The sequence below is a fragment of the Bubalus kerabau genome, chromosome 2 (assembly GCF_029407905.1).
Source record: "Bubalus kerabau isolate K-KA32 ecotype Philippines breed swamp buffalo chromosome 2, PCC_UOA_SB_1v2, whole genome shotgun sequence".
Lineage (NCBI taxonomy): Eukaryota > Metazoa > Chordata > Mammalia > Artiodactyla > Bovidae > Bubalus > Bubalus kerabau.
In genome coordinates this window covers 147,260,708-147,278,156 of record NC_073625.1, presented here as the reverse complement: position 1 = coordinate 147,278,156, position 17,449 = coordinate 147,260,708, and the positions used below count along the sequence as shown (strand labels likewise).

General features: G+C 37.6%; 1 pseudogene; it reads right to left on the bottom strand.

Annotated features, from left to right (window-relative positions):
* Positions 1-5,321: 5,321 nt before the first annotated feature.
* On the bottom strand, positions 5,322-6,203 carry LOC129644933 (craniofacial development protein 2-like; annotated as a pseudogene).
* Between the last annotated feature and the right edge of the window lie 11,246 nt (positions 6,204-17,449).

Genomic DNA, 17,449 nt, shown 5'->3' with positions numbered 1-17,449 from the left:
AGCTGAAACTCCAATACTTTGGCCAACTCATGAGAAGAGTTGACTCATTGGAAAAGACTCTGATGTTGGGAGGGATTGGGGTCAGGAGGAGAAGGGGACGCCAGAGGATGAGATGGCTGGATGGCATCACCGACTCGATGGACGTGAGTTTGAGTGAACTCCTGGAATTGGTGATGGACAGGGAGGCCTGGCGTGCTGTGATTCATGGGGTCGCAAAGAGACACGACTGAGTGACTGAACTGAACTGCACTGGAGATTTATTTATTTATGTTTTAACTTTTTATTTTATGTTGTAGTATAGCCAATTAACAATGTTATAAAAGTTTCGAGTAAATAGGAAATAGACTTTGTTATTTACATTGGTATTTATCTGTTTCAGCATCGTGATTACAGGGAAAAAAAACCTCTCTCCTGAGAAAAAGGAAATACTTGGTGTGTCAGCACTGCACAAGTTGGTTTGTGAACTTGCATAATTTTAAATAACTGGTCCCTTAGGCAAGCCATAGCTCTAAAGTTCATGTTTACAAATGTTTGTAGAATCACATCATAGTAACAGGAGAGTTAAAGTTGTAAACTTTCCAGTTACATACATTATCATCTGAATTGGGGAAATAAAGTACGGGAAGCTTGAAGCAAGCAAAGTAATAATCATATACACTGAATTTTAAAAATGTAACAATGCAAGCATACTGTTAATGGATTGGAAAGGCTATTTACAAGAATGATAATAATACCTTCAAATTAGCATCAGCAATGTTTTTTGATGTTAGTTTATATGCTAGATATAAAAGCCCTAAGTACCATGGGGCCTGCCAAGAATTTCAATATAAATGAGGAGAAATTATAGAGTGATATAAATGTTATACAGAGAAATAATTTATAAACAAGGTTATAAGAGGTTATTAAAATCACATGAAGCAATAATTAAGCACATCCTCAAATTATCAATGGCAATGAACTGAAATATACCTGTTTTGCATTTTGAAAAATGAATGAACTTTTTTTTTTAAACCTAACTGACTTCCTCAGTTGTTCAAAATGGGAAGGCAATACAATGATAGAATGAGCCACGCTAATGAGTTCCTTCCAGGCAATGACTCCATCTTATTTGCTTTCATTTCTCTAGAACCAAAGGGTCGGTGGCCTGACATAAAAGATAATAAGTAAATGTTTAAATAGTGAAATTGAACTGAGTCCTAATGAACACAGTCATCGCAGTCAGACAGTTTTAGTTCAATTCATGGAGACATCATTTACATGCAGAATTGTCTTGGAAAAAGTTATTTAATCTATCTGACTTTTTTCTCTTTAAAGTAAGAATATCTGCCCCCATTTTGTCAAATCATTGTAAAGATTAAATGAGGTTATATAAATATTAAAAAAAATGTGGCACACAGGGACATGTGGTCAGTACTCAGTGACAGTTGCTGTTAGTAATCCCATCTGATTTTTAGGATATCCCTCTTTCCCAGGACTGTTCTCTAAGCTTCAGCTAAGTGCTCATCCACCCCAGGAAGCCTATCTTCTCTATCCCTAGCATGGACTGCATCTCTTCTCCAGTCACTTTCAGTGCATTTATTTGCTTTCATTAATTCTTCTCATTGCATAATCTGTGATATCTAAAAATTATTTGCTTTTTCATGAAGTATGCTCCAGTATTTGACTTAAGAATAAAATATATATCATATGTCTTCATATCTCCAGTGACTGATACAGTTCTATTAGTGAAAGTGAAAGTCACTCAGTTGTGTCTGACTATTTCCAACCCCATGGATTATATAGTCCATGGAATTCACCAGGCCTGAATACTAGAATGGGTAGACTTTCCCTCCTTCAGGAGTAGGTACCACCATTTGATAAATTTATTAAGACACAGGAAATAGTCTATCCTTATATTTTGCTGTTAATTTTTATGGATAAATCTTTGAGAGAAAATTTTGATTTGAGATCATTGTGCTACATTGTTATTACAAGAAAATAAAATGTTATGATACAAAGTACTGTTGTCAATGCACTCTGAACACGGTGTCCAGAATATCTTCTTAGCAAGTCACAAGAAGTGCATGCTCGGTTGTGTCTGACTTTTTGTGACTCCAAGGAGAATAGCCCACTCATCAGGCTCCTCTGTCCATGGGATTTCCTAGGCAAGAATACTGGAGTGGGTACTATTTCCTATTCCAGGGGAGCTTCCTGACTCAGGGAATGAACTCAAGTCTCTTGTATCTCTTGCACTGGCAGGCAGATTCTTTACCAACAGTGTCAACCTGGGAAGCAAGTCATAAGAGAACTAGGAAAAAGCCAGGGAAGCACTGCTATAATGACAGTCTCAACATAGGAAGTCTTTGGTTGACTCTATACATGAAATTTTCACTGTGCTTACCTAGAGTTAGATGAATACAGTGCCTATTAACTATGAGACCCAGAAAAAGAAAAGATCAATTTGTTTCCTGACTATGTGAGAGTTTAATCAGTGTATCACATAGGATAAACATGTGTTGATGCATCTTTACAGATGAAGGAAAATAAATTTTAACTTACTTTGTGAATTATAAGCTTCAAAAGGCATATGAAAGTCCTTGAAAAAAAAAATGAACTCAAGAGTTGGAAAAGTCATGAGTAGTAGAACCACAATAGAAAATTATGAAATGTGTATATTCCTCACCTTTGGAATTTTCATCTTGGAAGGTCATTTCTATGCTATTCTCTAAAAGGTTTAAGAGTTACTTTTAGAGAAGTTTAGATCAGTTTTATACAATATGGCATTTCTTATATACTTACTATGAAGAAGTTGGGCTTGGTATTTACTCTGTTTTGATATTTTAGAGGAAGGAGAATCACATGAAATAAGCCTCTGAAATACATTTAGTAGATTTTAGAAATTTTCATATGGCCAGAGTTCCCTAAATGCAGAACCTTAGGACAAAATAAAATAAAGGAAGAAAGGGAGGGAAGAAGGAAGGGAGGTAGGGAGGAAGGAAGGAGAGAAAGAAGGAAGGAAGGAGGCTTGAAACACTGTTGGTAAGTTTTATATAGATGAACTGAGAAGAGACAAGTATCAGAATTCTAAGATCTCTAAGGTTGACTTCAGGGTGATTTCAAGCCAATTTGGTAGACAAAATTCCAAAGGAATTATACTTCAAATTTGAGATACAGAGAGTGTGGTCATTGAAGGAAGTATTCCAACAGCCTGAAGGACTTCAGCTCTGTTTTTATACCTACTTAACATAATCTCCTGTTATACACACTACACTGCAAGAGCTTTGTAAAAGCACATTTGTCAAATTTTTACAACCTAATTATCACACAAATAGTGAGTACATATTAAAGATTCATTTATTTAATGATAATTTCAGCAGAACGACACGAGAAGTTCCAAAGCAATTTCTTAAACACATATAGTTAACTAGAAAAAGTAACAAGATATGATTACTAAAATGTGCACAAGCTGGTTAATGGCCTGAAGCCTAATCGGAGTATTGAGTTCATCTTCTCTATGGGAAACAAAACAAAATCATACCTTACACTTTCTTGCAAAGTTAACCTATCCAGGGTTGTGAAACAGCATAATCCCAAACAATTGTGAAGTTATTCCAACAAAGTTAAATTCCATAAGAGAGACATATGGCTGTGATAGAGGCTTATTAGGACATGATATTAAAAAGTCTCACAATCATCATTTGTTCATTTCCAAGTATTAGATCATTTTTGTGCACATCAGTTAAAGAAGATGAAATAGCTTAAGGCATAGTTCTAAATTATTAATTAAACACAATGATGAGGAAGAAAAAGGCATGGATTGAAAAAAATGATTCCAAAGGTTTGGAAGAACATAAAATCTCATATTGATACTGTTTAGTGGAAATACAAAGGTCGGTGGGAAAAAATGATAACACACCAAGAAATCACTTTACTTCAAGCTCTATGACAGCTATGAAGTCATTTCTAACCTTGGAAAATCTATTTTCAGGTAGCATGAAGAAGATAGTAGTTTCTTACTGAAGAATCAGAGATTCTCAGATGCTCAGATAATAGCACTACAGTTATAAACATTACTTTTATAATGCATTAGAATACAAAAATAATTGTATGACTCACTTTATTTCAGTGGTTGAAGCCAAACTTGCAATATAGGACGTATGCCTGTATTGGGGAAATACTGGTATTTTTAAATTATTTTACTACATTTTAAATGAAAAGGTTACTTAGTTTGCTCTTTGGTCTTTGAATCTGGAGATCATGAATTATAAGTAAAAAACTTTAAAAAATACAATTAAAAAAATAAAAACAATATAGCTTACTGAAGATTGAGATCCATTTTTGTAGTGGATAAGATATTTTCATTTGACCTTGTCCAGAGTAAACAAAACATGCAGTATTTGAAACTTCTCCTAAATAGTAGAATTATACCAAAGACATTTTTTTTTTCTTTTTGGTTACTGTGAAAGGTGAGTCATCAAAGCTATTATAAAAATTGAAGTTTCAGAAAACATGAAGCAATCTGATATGGAGCCATTATTTTCTTATTTACACTAATGACTTTATTAGGTCATTAAATATTTCAGAGGAATTTAATACTTTTATTATAATACTGGGTATATTTAAATTTTTATGATATACAATTAATTAAATGTCCACAATAGTTAATAATTGATATTGCATTAAACAGGACTTTGGATTTATAATAACATATATTATTTTGAGAAAACTGAAAATTTCTGCTGTATTATTAAATAACAAATGCATGATTTATGTATCTAAAATCAATTTACTATGACTTTTCTTTACTAAACATTAATTTTTTAGTACCATGTGATGAGAATTAAATATTATGCTTTTAATGTGAGTTCCTTTGAGAATCAAGAACTTACAGGTTATCACAATAGTGCCAAATTTGCTTGTCATCCCAAGAAAAAGGCGTTCTATAAAACTGAATTTTATGTAAAATGGAATTTTAGTAATTTTAACTCCTGAAGTCCAATATTACTATTAACTATTTTATGAAAATATTTATAAAATGCTAAATATTTCTATGATATTTTTCATAAGTTCTTTGAACATGAATTGACTTTTATTTAGTGATTGTGTTATTTTAATAAACGTTACTTATAATTCTTTGCTATTTGTAAGGCCTCCCCAGACAGCCATTTTGCTTTTTTGCATTTCTTTTCTATGGGAATGGTCTTGATCCCTGTCTCCTGTACAATGTCACGAACCTCATTCCATAGTTCATCAGGCACTCTATCTATCAGATCTAGGCCCTTAAATCTATTTCTCACTTCCACTGTATAATCATAAGGGATTTTATTTAGGTCATACCTGAATGGTCTACTGGTTTTCCTTACTTTCTTCAATTTAAGTCTGCATTTGGCAATAAGGAGTTCATGGTCTGAGCCACAGTCGGCTCCTGGTCTTGTTTTTGCTGACTGTATAGAGCTTCTCCATCTTTAGCTGCAAAGAATATAATCAGTCTGATTTCGGTGTTGACCATCTGGTGATGTCCATGTATAGAGTCTTCTCTTGTGTTGTTGGAAGAGGGTGTTGGTTATGACCAGTGCATTTTCTTGGCAAAACTCTCTTAGTCTTTGCCCTGCTTCATTCCATATTCCAAGGCCAAATTTGCCTGTTACTCCAGGTGTTTCTTGACTTCCTACTTTTGCATTCCAGTCCCCTATAATGAAAAGGACATCTTTTTTGGGTGTTAGTTCTAAAAGGTCTTGTAGGTCTTCATAGAACCGTTCAACTTCAGCTTCTTCAGCGTTACTGGTTGTGGCATAGACTTGGATTACTGTGATATTGAATGGTTTGCCTTGGAAACGAACAGCGATCATTCTGTCATTTTTGAGATTGCATCCAAGTACTGCATTTCGGACTCTTTTGTTGACCATGATGGCCACTCCATTCCTTCTGAGAGATTCCGGCCTGCAGTAGTAGATATAATGGTCATCTGAGTTAAGTTCACCCATTCCAGTCCATTTTAGTTTGCTAATTCCTAGAATGTCGACGTTCACTCTTGCTATCTCGTTTGACCACTTCCAATTTGCCTTGATTCATGGACCTGACATTCCAGGTTCCTATGCAATATTCCTCTTTACAGCATCGGACCTTGCTTCTATCATCAGTCACATCCACAGCTGGGTATTGTTTTGCTTTGGCTCCATCCCTTCATTCTTTCTGGAGTTATTTCTCCACTGATCTCCAGTAGCATATTGGGCACCTATGGACCTGGGGAGTTTCTCTTTCAGTATTCTATCATTTGCATTTTCATACTGTTCATGGGGTTCTCAAGGCAAGAATACTAAAGTGGTTTGCCATTCCCTGCTCCAGTGGACCACATTCTGTCTTCTTCTTCAGCAATCAATGCAAAGAAATAGAGCAAAACAACAGATTGGGAAAGACTAGGGATCTCTTCAAGAAAATCAGAGACACCAAAGGAACATTTCATGCAAAGATGAGCTCAATAAAGGACAGAAATGGTATGGACCTAACAGAAGCGGAAGATATTAAGAAGAGATGGCAAGAATACACAGGTGAACTGTACAAAAAAGATCTTCACGACCCAGATAATCACGATGGTGTGATCACTGACCTAGAGCCAGACATCCTGGAATGTGAAGTCAAGTGGGCCTTAGAAAGCATCACTACAAACAAAGCTAGTGGAGGTAATGGTTTTCCAGTTGAGCTATTCCAAATCCTGAAAGATAATGCTGTGAAAGTGCTGCACTCAATATACCAGCAAATTTGGAAAACTCAGCAGTGGCCACAGGACTGGAAAAGGTCAGTTTTCATTCCAATCCCAAAGGAAGGCAATGCCAAAGAATGCTCAAACTACTGCACAATTGCACTCATCTCACACACTAGTAAAGTAATGCTCAAAATTCTCCAAGCCAGGCTTCAGCAATATGTGAACCATGAACTTCCTGATGTTCAAGCTGGTTTTAGTAAAGGCAGAGGAACCAGAGATCAAATTGCCAACATCTGCTGGATCATGGAAAAAGCAAGAGAGTTCCAGAAAAACATCTATTTCTGCTTTATTGACTATGCCAAAGCCTTTAACTGTGTGGATCCCAATAAACTGTGGAAAATTCTGAAAGAGATGAGAATACCAGACCACCTGATCTGCCTCTTGAGAAATTTGTATGCAGGTCAGGAAGCAACAGTGAGAACTGGACATGGAACAACAGACTGGTTCCAAATAGGAAAAGGAGTATGTCAAGGCTGTATATTGTCACCCTGTTTATTTAACTTCTATGCAGAGTACATCATGAGAAACGCTGGACTGGAAGACACAAGCTGGAATCAAGATTGCCGGGAGAAATAACTATAACCTCAGATATGCAGATGACACCACCCTTATGGCAGAAAGTGAAGAGGAACTCAAAAGCCTCTTGATGAAAGTGAAAGAAGAGAGTGAAAATGTTGGCTTAAAGCTCAACATTCAGAAAACGAAGATCATGGCACCTGGACCCATTGCTTCATGGCAAATAGATGGGGAAACAGTGGAAACAGTGTCAGACTTTATTTTTCTGGGCTCCAAAATCACTACAGATGGTGACTGCAGCCATGAAATTAAAAGACACTTACTCCTTGGAAGGAAAGTTATGACCAACCTAGATAGCACATTCCAAAGCAGAGACATTACTTTGCCAACAAAGGTCCATCTAGTCAAGGCTATGGTTTTCCCTGTGGTCATGTATGGATATGAGAGTTGGACTGTGAAGAAGGCTGAGTGCCGAAGAATTGATGCCTTTGAACTGTGGTGTTGGAGAAGACTCTTGAGAGTCCCTTGGACTGCAAGGAGATCCAACCAGTCCATTCTGAAGGATATCAGCCCTAGGATTTCTTTGGAAGGAATGATTCTAAAGCTGAAAGTCCAGTACTTTGGCCCCCTCATGCGAAGAGTTGACTCATTGGAAAAGACTCTGATGCTGGGAGGGATTGGGGGCAAGAGGAGAAGGGGACAACAGAGGATGAGATGGTGGATGGCATCACTGACTCGATGGATGTGAGTCTGGGTGAACTCCGGGAGTTGGTGATGGACAGGGAGGCCTGGCCTGCTGCGATTCATGGGGTCGCAAAGAGTCGGACACGACTGAGCGACTGATCTTATCTGATCTCTGGTAATTCTTTGCTGTAATGTGTGTATGTTATACTACAAAAGGCTAGATTTAATCTTAGCATAGGTTAGTGCTTTTAAAATTCTTGTACCTGCTTTTTTCCATCTAGTAGTTAGCACTATTACAGCTTCTGTGATAATGTCTTTTGATTATTTCTGCTGCTGCTGCTAAGTCGTTTCTGGCATGTCCGACTCTGTGCGACCCTATAGACGGCAGCCCACCAGGCTCCCCCGTTACTGGGATTCTCCAGGCAAGAACATTGGAGTGGGTTGCCATTTCCTTCTCCAATGCATGAAAGTGAAAAGTCAAAATGAAGTCGTTCAGTCGTGCTTGACTCTTAGCGACCCCGTGGACTGCAGCCTACCAGGCTCCTCCATCCATGGGATTTTCCAGGCAAAAGTACTGGAGTGGGGTGCCATTGCCTTCTCCATTTGCTGGTTTCTAGTTGGACTTTTTTTCAGAATCTGCCTCTACAAGGTTCTATATTTAGAAATCAAATAAAATTAATGATTTATATTGTTCATAGATCTAGTTAGAACCTCTCCTAAGGTGTTGAAAGCGATATCTATAATTAAAAAGAGTATATATTTCTAGTGAATAGGCAGGCATTCTATTAGCTTTCTCTGAAGTTAAAAATAACTTTCTACTTTGGGGCTCCTACCTCTATTGTGAGTTTATTGCTGTCAAATTTGAAGATAAATGAAGTGTTTGTATACATGTTAGTGACTGTTACTCTGCAAGTCAACTGAACAGAAGCAGAATCTACTGTAGAAAGGAATATTTACACAAAAGTTAAAAATCTCTCAATTAAGTTACTAATGGTATTATCTGATGAATTTTTAGGGAACAAATCAGTGATTTGAAGTTCTAGAGTCCTACAAGGATGATGCTCTGGAAAAATAAAATTGTAAAGGTTGATGAACTAAATCAACAAATATAAAATGCAAATAGATGATGAAGAGAACCTGTTTAAATTCACAATTGAAAGCAAAGCCATGTGACTCAGTTATGATCAATAAGATGAAAACAGTCGGATAAGGATTCTAGGAAATGTTCTGCTTTTCCATAAAGAAACAGACTTGAATATCATTGCCCTTTTCACCTTCATCCTACCCTGAACATTGATTTAACATCTAAAGCTAAATAATCATTCTGCTATCTGGAGGGCAAAAAGAAGTTGAGGGGAATCGGGAAGATACTGTAACTGACATCATTAAGACACTGAACCAAGTTCAATAACTGTGTACCCTTGATTTACTGCAGAAAATATTTCTAACAGCTGAAAGCATTGGCTGGCATTTGTTATAAACTGAGATAGAATGGACAAACTTAGGAAATAAATGTTACTGTGGTATGGGAAATAACTTTTGATTCTTTGCTGAAACAAATGGCAAGGCTTTGCAGCTTGTCGTAAATTCAGTACTCTAATTTAGAGAAGACAGAATTGGTGGAAGCCTGTTCAATAATATGGCAAGACAGGTTTAAATACCAACTGTGTTACTTTCTGGCTCTGTGTCCTTGGGTAATTTAGATAGTATTACAGGCCTTAGACTAAAAATAGAAAAATGATCTCTGTTCGTTTCCAAGGCAAACCATTCAATAGCACAGTAATCTGTCTATGCCCCATCCAGTAATGCTGAAGAAGCTGAAGTAGAACAGTTCTATGAAGACCTATAAGACCTTCTAGAACTAATACCCCCAAAAGATGTCCTTTTCATTACAGGGGACTGGAATGCAAAAGTAAGAAGTCAAGAGTTGCCTGGAGTAACAAGCAAATTTAGCCTTGGAGCACAAAATGAAGCAGGGCAAATGTGAATACACTTTAGTTAAAAAAATGCACTGGTCATAGCAAATACCCTCTTCCAACAACACGAGAGAAGATTCTACACATAGACATCACCAGATGGTCAACACTGGAATCAGATTGATTATATTCTTTGCAGCTAAAGATGGAGAAGCTCTATAAAGTCAGCAAAAACAAGACCAGGAGCTGACTGTGGCTCAGATCATGAACTCGTTATTGCCAAATACAGACTTAAAATGAAGAAAGCAGGGAAAACCACTATACCATTCAGGTATGACCTAAGTCAAATCCTTTATGATTACACAAAGGAAGTGACAAATAGATTCAAGGGATTAGAACTGATAGACAGAGTGCCTGAAGAACTATGGACAGAGGTTCGTGATATTGTACAGGAAACAGTGATCAAGACCATCCCAGAGAAAAAGAAATGCAAAAAGGCAAAATGATTGTCTGAGGAGGCCTTACAAATAGCAGAGAAAAGAAGAGAAGCTAAAGGCAAAGTAGAAAAGGGAATATATACCCATTTGAATGTAGAGTTCCAAAGAATAGCAAGGAGAGATAAGAAAGCCTTCCTCAGGGATCAATGCAAGAAAAAGAGGAAAACAATAGAATGGGAGACTAGAGATCTCTTCAAGAAAATTAGAGATACCAAGAGAACATTTCATGCAAAGATGAGCACAATAAAGGACAAAAATGTTATGGACCAAACAGAAGCAGAAGATACTAAGCAGAGGTGGCAAGAATACACAGAAGAACTATACTAAAAGGTTCTCCATGACCCAGATAACCATGGTGGTGTGATCACTCATCTAGAGCCAGACATCCTGGAATGTGAAGTCAAGTAGGCCTTAGGAAGCATCACTACAAACAAAGTGAGTGGAGGTGATGGAATTCCAGTTGAGCTCTTTCAAATCCTGAAAGATGATGCTGTGAAAGTGCTGCACTTAATATGCCAGCAAATCTGGAAAACTCAGCAGTGGCCACAGGACTGGAAAAGGTCAGTTTTCATTCCAATCCCAAAGAAAAGCAATGCCAAAGAATGTTTAAACGACCACACAATTGCATTCATCTCACACACTAGCAAATTAATGCTCAAAATTCTCTAAGCCAAACTTCAACAGAACATGAACCATGAACTTCCAGATGTTCAAGCTGGATTTAGAAAAGGCAGAGGAACCAGAGCTCAAATTGCCAACATCTGCTGGATCATTAAAAAAGCACAAGAGTTCCAGGGAAACATCTAGTTTTGCTTTATTGACTATGCCAAAGTCTTTGACTGTGGGATCACAAAGAACTGTGGAAAAATCTCAAAGAGATGGGAATACCAGACGACCTCAACTGCCTCCTGAGAAATCTGTATACAAGTCAAGAAGCAAAAGTTAGAACTGAACATGGAACAACAGACTGGTTCCAAAGGAGTATGTCAAAGCTATATAGTGTCACCCTGATAATTTAACTTATATGCAGAGTACCTCATGCAAAATACAGGGCTGGATGAAGCACAAGCTGGAATCAAGATTGCTTGGAGAAATACCAACAGTCTCAATATGCAGATGACACCACCCTTATGGCAGAAAGTGAAGAAGAACCAAAGAGCCTCTGGATGAAATTGAAAGAGGAAAGTGAAAAAGTCCGCTTAAACTCAAAAGTCAGAAAATTCAGATCATGGCATCTGGTTGCATCATTTCATGACAAATAGATGGGGAAACAATGGAAACAGTAACAGACTTTATTTTCTTGGGCTCCAAAATCACTGCAGGTAGTTACAGCAGCCATGAAATTAAAAGGCACTTGTTCCTTGAAGAAAAGCTATGACCAGCCTTAACAGCATATTAAAAAGCAGCATTACTTTACCAACAAAGGTCCATCTAGTCAAAGCTATGGTTTTTCCAGTAGTCATGTATGGATGTGAGAGTTGGAGTATAAAGAAGGCTGAGCACTGAAGAATTGATGCTTTTAAAGTGTAGTGTTGGAGAAGACTCTTGTGAGTTCCTTGGACTGCAAAGAGATTCAATCTGTCAATACTAAAGGAAATCAGTCCTGAATATTCATTGGAAGGACTGATGCTGAAGCTGAAACTCTAATACTTTGGCCACCTGCTGTGAAGGACTGACTCATTGGAAAAGACCCTGATGCTGGGAAAGATTGAAGGCAGGAGGAGAAGGGGACAACAGAGGATGATATGGTTGGATGGCATCATCGATGCGATGGACATCAGTCTGAATAGGCTCTGGGAGTTGGTGATGGAAAGGGAAGCCTGGTGTGCTGAAGTCCATGGGATCGCAAAGGGTCAGATACGTCTGAACGACTGAACTGACTGACTGACAAGCCTCAGGTTTCTGTTGTCACTAGATTTACCTACTTCATAATATCTGGAGCAGATTAAATGTCCTAACACATATAAAAGGCACATCAGAATGCCTGGCATAGAGTCAGTGGTCTGTATTTTTGATTTGTGCATACTGTTAGATATATCCATTTTTATAGACTATATAAGATTGAATAAATTAATAATAATGAGAATACATTTAAATTAAACCACTCTGTCTTTTAAAATTTACTTGACTTATTAGGAGTTTATTAAGTCTTATGAAGTGTCTGGAACTCTAACAGTTGCTAGGAACACTGAGATAGAACAAAATTCTTTCAGGAGATATAGAATATCAAGGAACATAATGAAGAAAACAAAGCATAGTAAATACTAAAAATATAGCTATGGACATGTATTAAAGGAATAAAGAGAGGAGTACACTTAGAACTTTCCTTTATTTAGAATGGCTGGGCCGTCAGATATTTGCACTGTTAAAGGAAACTTGGTGCAGCCATGAAATCAAAAGATGCTTTCTCCTTGGAAGAAAAGCTATGACAACTTAGACAACATATTAAAAAGCAGACACGTTACTTTGCCAACAAAGGTGCATTAGTCAAAACTATGGTTTTTCCAGTGTGGATGTGAGAGTTGGACCATAAAGACAGCTGAACACTGAAGAATTGATGCTTTTGAGCTGTGCTGTTGGAGAAGACTCTTAAGAGTCCGTTGGACTGCAAGGCAATCAAACAAGTCAATCCTAAAGGAAATTACTGAATATTCATTGGAAGGACTGATGCTGAAGCTGAAGCTCCAATACTCGGGCCACCTCATGTGAAGAACTGACTTATTAGAAAAGATTGAAGGCAGGAGAAGGGGATGACGGAGGATCAGATGGTTGGATGGCATCACTAACTCAATGGATATGAATTTGAGCAAGCCCCAGGAGTTGATGAGGGACAGGGAAGCCTGGCATGTTAAAGTCCATGGGTCACAAAGAGTTGGACACTACTGAGTGACTGAACTGAACTGAAGACAGTGGAACGAGGGATAAAATTACATTTCAGGCAGAGGATGAGCATTTATAGACGCAAGGAGATGCACAATATTGTGGCCCGTTTTGGAAAATATAACCATTTATGCATGGCTGTGACAGAGGCTTATGTGGAGAAGTGGAAAGAATGAAAGAGAACATATTCCTGGAATTAGATTAGAAAGTTCCTTTTATAGCTCTCACAGCTTGGATTTCAAATCAGTAAAAAGAGTGGTTTTCAAATTATGTGCCATAGAATTCAATTATTCCACAGAAGCCTTTCAGGGCCTCAAACTTATATGAGAAAAAGGATGAGCAGGTGCAGTTTGAGGATTCACTCCTCATTTTAACCAATTTCTTCATTTTTTGTTAAAATGTACACACATAACCAGGTATTATGCATGATTGCTTTTGAAAAAGAGAGAAGGCTGCTGAAAAAAAATAAAGACCCAATCATCAAGTGACACGTTACATTTTCATACTTTCTATGTGAAGGATATTCTGACAATAATTTGAGGAATGTTCATGTAAAGGATTTAATAATCAATGTAATACATTAGATAAAATGGACTTGAATTAAAATTCTGAAAGTGGGAATAGAGAGGAAGTGGTATTTGTGATAGATTTAGGAGACAGAATCAACATTTTGGGAGATTTGATACAAAGATCTTAAAAATCTTTTCTATCACGCCTACTAAAAATAATTATGGAAATTTTTATTGGTCTTCAGACATTATTATATTGATTTCCACTTTTGTTTGAAGTTTGAGTAGCTATAAATAATAAAATATCTGCAAATTTTTAAAAATTGACATTTTGAAAGAAACTTCATTTTCATGAAATATATACAGCAGAATTTAAATTCCATACCAAGTTGATTCAAATATTTACTTGAAACAAAATTAAAAGATTTCAACAACTATAAATTTTATCTCACTACTTTTACTCCTTAAATCTACCCTAATAAAAATATTGAAAGTTTTATTGGTCATTAGGTACTATGCTATGCTATGCTAAGTCACTTCAGTCACCACCAGGCTGCCCCGTCCCTGGGATTCTCCAAGCAAGAACACTGGAGTGGGTTGCCATTTCCTTCTCCAGTGAAAAGTGAAAGTGAAGTCGCTGAGTCGTGCCCAACTCTTAGCGATCCCATGGACTGCAACCTACCAGGCTCCTCCGTTCATGGGATTTTCTAGGCAAGAGTACTAGAGTAGAGTGTCATTGCCTTCTCCAATATTTTAGTTACCTAACATTAATAACAGAAGCAGAAGATATTAAGATATAAGAAGATATTATAATTAATAACAGAAGCAGAAGATATTAAGACGAGATGGCAAGAATCCACAGACGAATTGTACAAAAAAGATCTTCATGACCCAGATAATCACGATGGTGTGATCACTGACCTAGAGCCAGACATCCTGGAATGTGAAGTCAAGTGGGCCTTAGAAAGCATCACTATGAACAAAGCTAGTGGAGGTGAGGGAATTCCAGTTGAGCTCTTTCAAATCCTGAAAGAAGATGCTGTGAAAGTACTGCACTCAATATGCCAGCAAATTTGGAAAACTCAGCAGTGGCCACAGGACTGGAAGAGGTCAGTTTTCATTCCAATCCCAAAGGAAGGCAATGCCAAAGAATGCTCAAACTACTGCATAATTGCACTCATCTCACATGCTAGTAAAGTAATGCTCAAAATTCTCCAAGCCAGGCTTCAGCAATATGTGAACCATGAACTTCCTGATGTTCAAGCTGGTTTTAGAAAAGGCAGAGGAACCAGAGATCAAATTGCCAACATCTGCTGGATCATGGAAAAAGCAAGAGAGTTCCAGAAAAACATCTATTTCTGCTTTATTGACTATGCCAAGGCCATTGACTGTGTGGATCACAATAAACTGTGGAAAATCCTGAAAGAGATGGGAATACCAGACCACCTGACCTTCCTCTTGAGAAATCTGTATGCAGGTCAGGAAGCAACAGTTAGAACTGGACATGGAACAACAGACTGGTTCCAAATAGGAAAAGGAGTATGTCAAGGCTGTATATTGTCACCCTGTTTATTTAACTTATATGCAGAGTACATCATGAGAAATGCTGGGCTGGAAGAAGCACAAGCTGGAATCAAGATGGCTGGGAGAAATATCAATAACCTCAGATATGCAGATGACACCACCCTTATGGCAGAAAGTGAAGAGGAACTCAAAAGCCTCTTGATGAAGGTGAAAGAAGAGAGTGAAAATGTTGGCTTAAAGCTCAACATTCAGAAAACGAAGATCATGGCATCCGGTCCCATCACTTCATGGCAAATAGATGGGGAAACAGTGGAAACAGTGTCAGACTTTATTTTTCTGGGCTCCAAAATCACTACAGATGGTGAATGCAGCCATGAAATTAAAAGGCACTTACTCCTTGGAAGGAAAGTTATGACCAACCTACATAGCATATTGAAAAGCAGAGACATTACTTTGCCAACAAAGGTCCATCTAGTCAAGGCTATGGTTTTTCCAGTGGTCATGTATGGATATGAGAGTTGGACTGTGAAGAAGGCTGAGCGCTGAAGAATTGATGCTTTTGAACTGTGGTGGTGCAGAAGACTCTTGAGAGTCCCTTGGACTGCAAGGAGATCCAACCAGTCCATTCTGAAGGAGATCAGCCCTGGGATTTCTTTGGAAGGAATGATGCTAAAGCTGAAAGTCCAGTATTTTGGCCCCCTCATGCGAAGAGTTGACTCATTGGAAAAGACTGTGATGCTGGGAGGGATTGGGGGCAAGAGGAGAAGGAGACGACAGAGGATGAGATGGCTGGATGGCATCACTAACTCGATGGATGTGAGTCTGGGTGAACTCCGGGAGTTGGTGATGGACAGGGAGGCCTGGCCTGCTGCGATTTATGGGGTCACAAAGAGTCGGACACGACTGAGCGACTGATCTTATCTGATCTGAACATTAATAAATCTTTGTAAAATATCAGATGTGACAAAATAAGAGCTTCATGATCATTCTAAATAAAATATATATTACATGCCCTTCTAAATAAAGTGTAGTAAATTAAATTATTTTTGGTTTGAATAATTTTTTTCCATGTTTCCTTCCAACTAAAAAGAAAAGTTGCTGTGGTGGATTCGTTTTGATATTAGGCAAAACTAATACAGTTATGTAAAGTTTAAAAATAAAAAAAAATTAAAAAAAAAAAAGAAAAGTTGCTTCTACACAACTTTCAGGGAGAGGGATAGACTAATTCTTCACTTGCCACAACGTTTCAATTACAAATGATCACAAGGAATAAGATGAAAGATGTAGCTTTGCTGAACACCCACAGTGAGTGGGCCAACAGAGGAAAAGAGAGCTTTCAAAGCCATTGCTGGTTGAAAGTCTCCAGTGGGCTGTCTCCTGGGTAATTCATTGCTTTAGGGAGGAAGGAAGAATAAGACACCTGTCTATTTGATAGCTTTTCCTTATACTGGGAGTAGGAAGTTGTTTGTGAAGTGAAAGTCGCTCAGTCGTGTCCGACTCTTTGTGACACCATGGATTAAACATCCCATGGAGTTCTCCAGGTCAGAATACTGGAGTGGGTAGCCTTTCCCATCTCCAGGGGATCTTCCCAACCCAGGGATCGAACCAAGGTCTTGTGCACTGCAGGCGGATTCTTTATCAGCTGAGCCACAAAGAAGTTGCTTAATCCTAAAAAAAATTACAAAAGAAGAGGTGTGTAATTTATGTGAGCATAAAATTGTCATTAGTTATAAGAATTTAAAAGTTGACTGTGTGGACTTTTTGAATGGCTGTGTATTACACTCCCATGATTCTCTAGGGGAAAGTAAAAGGTCATAGAAATTATGAAATGTAGTTGAAGAATGTTATATGGACAGAATTAATGGAACTCTCAATAGCTGGATACAATCTTGAAACGTTATTGTCTTATCTTATTTCATACATTTAAACTGAGCAAGGAATAATTCCTATTGAAGACATTGATTTAACAAGCATGAACATAGCCTGTGGTGAAAGGTAGGCACTTGTAATACAAAACATAAAGCTAATGATACAGGAAAGAATGTTTTAATGAATACTGAGAACTGTGAATACAATATTCAAAATACAAAAGGATTTGGATTGGATACATACAGTTGAGCTATGGGTCCAAATATTACAGATTAATAGTTAAGAGCATTGGTATAGAATGTAGGTTCTGTG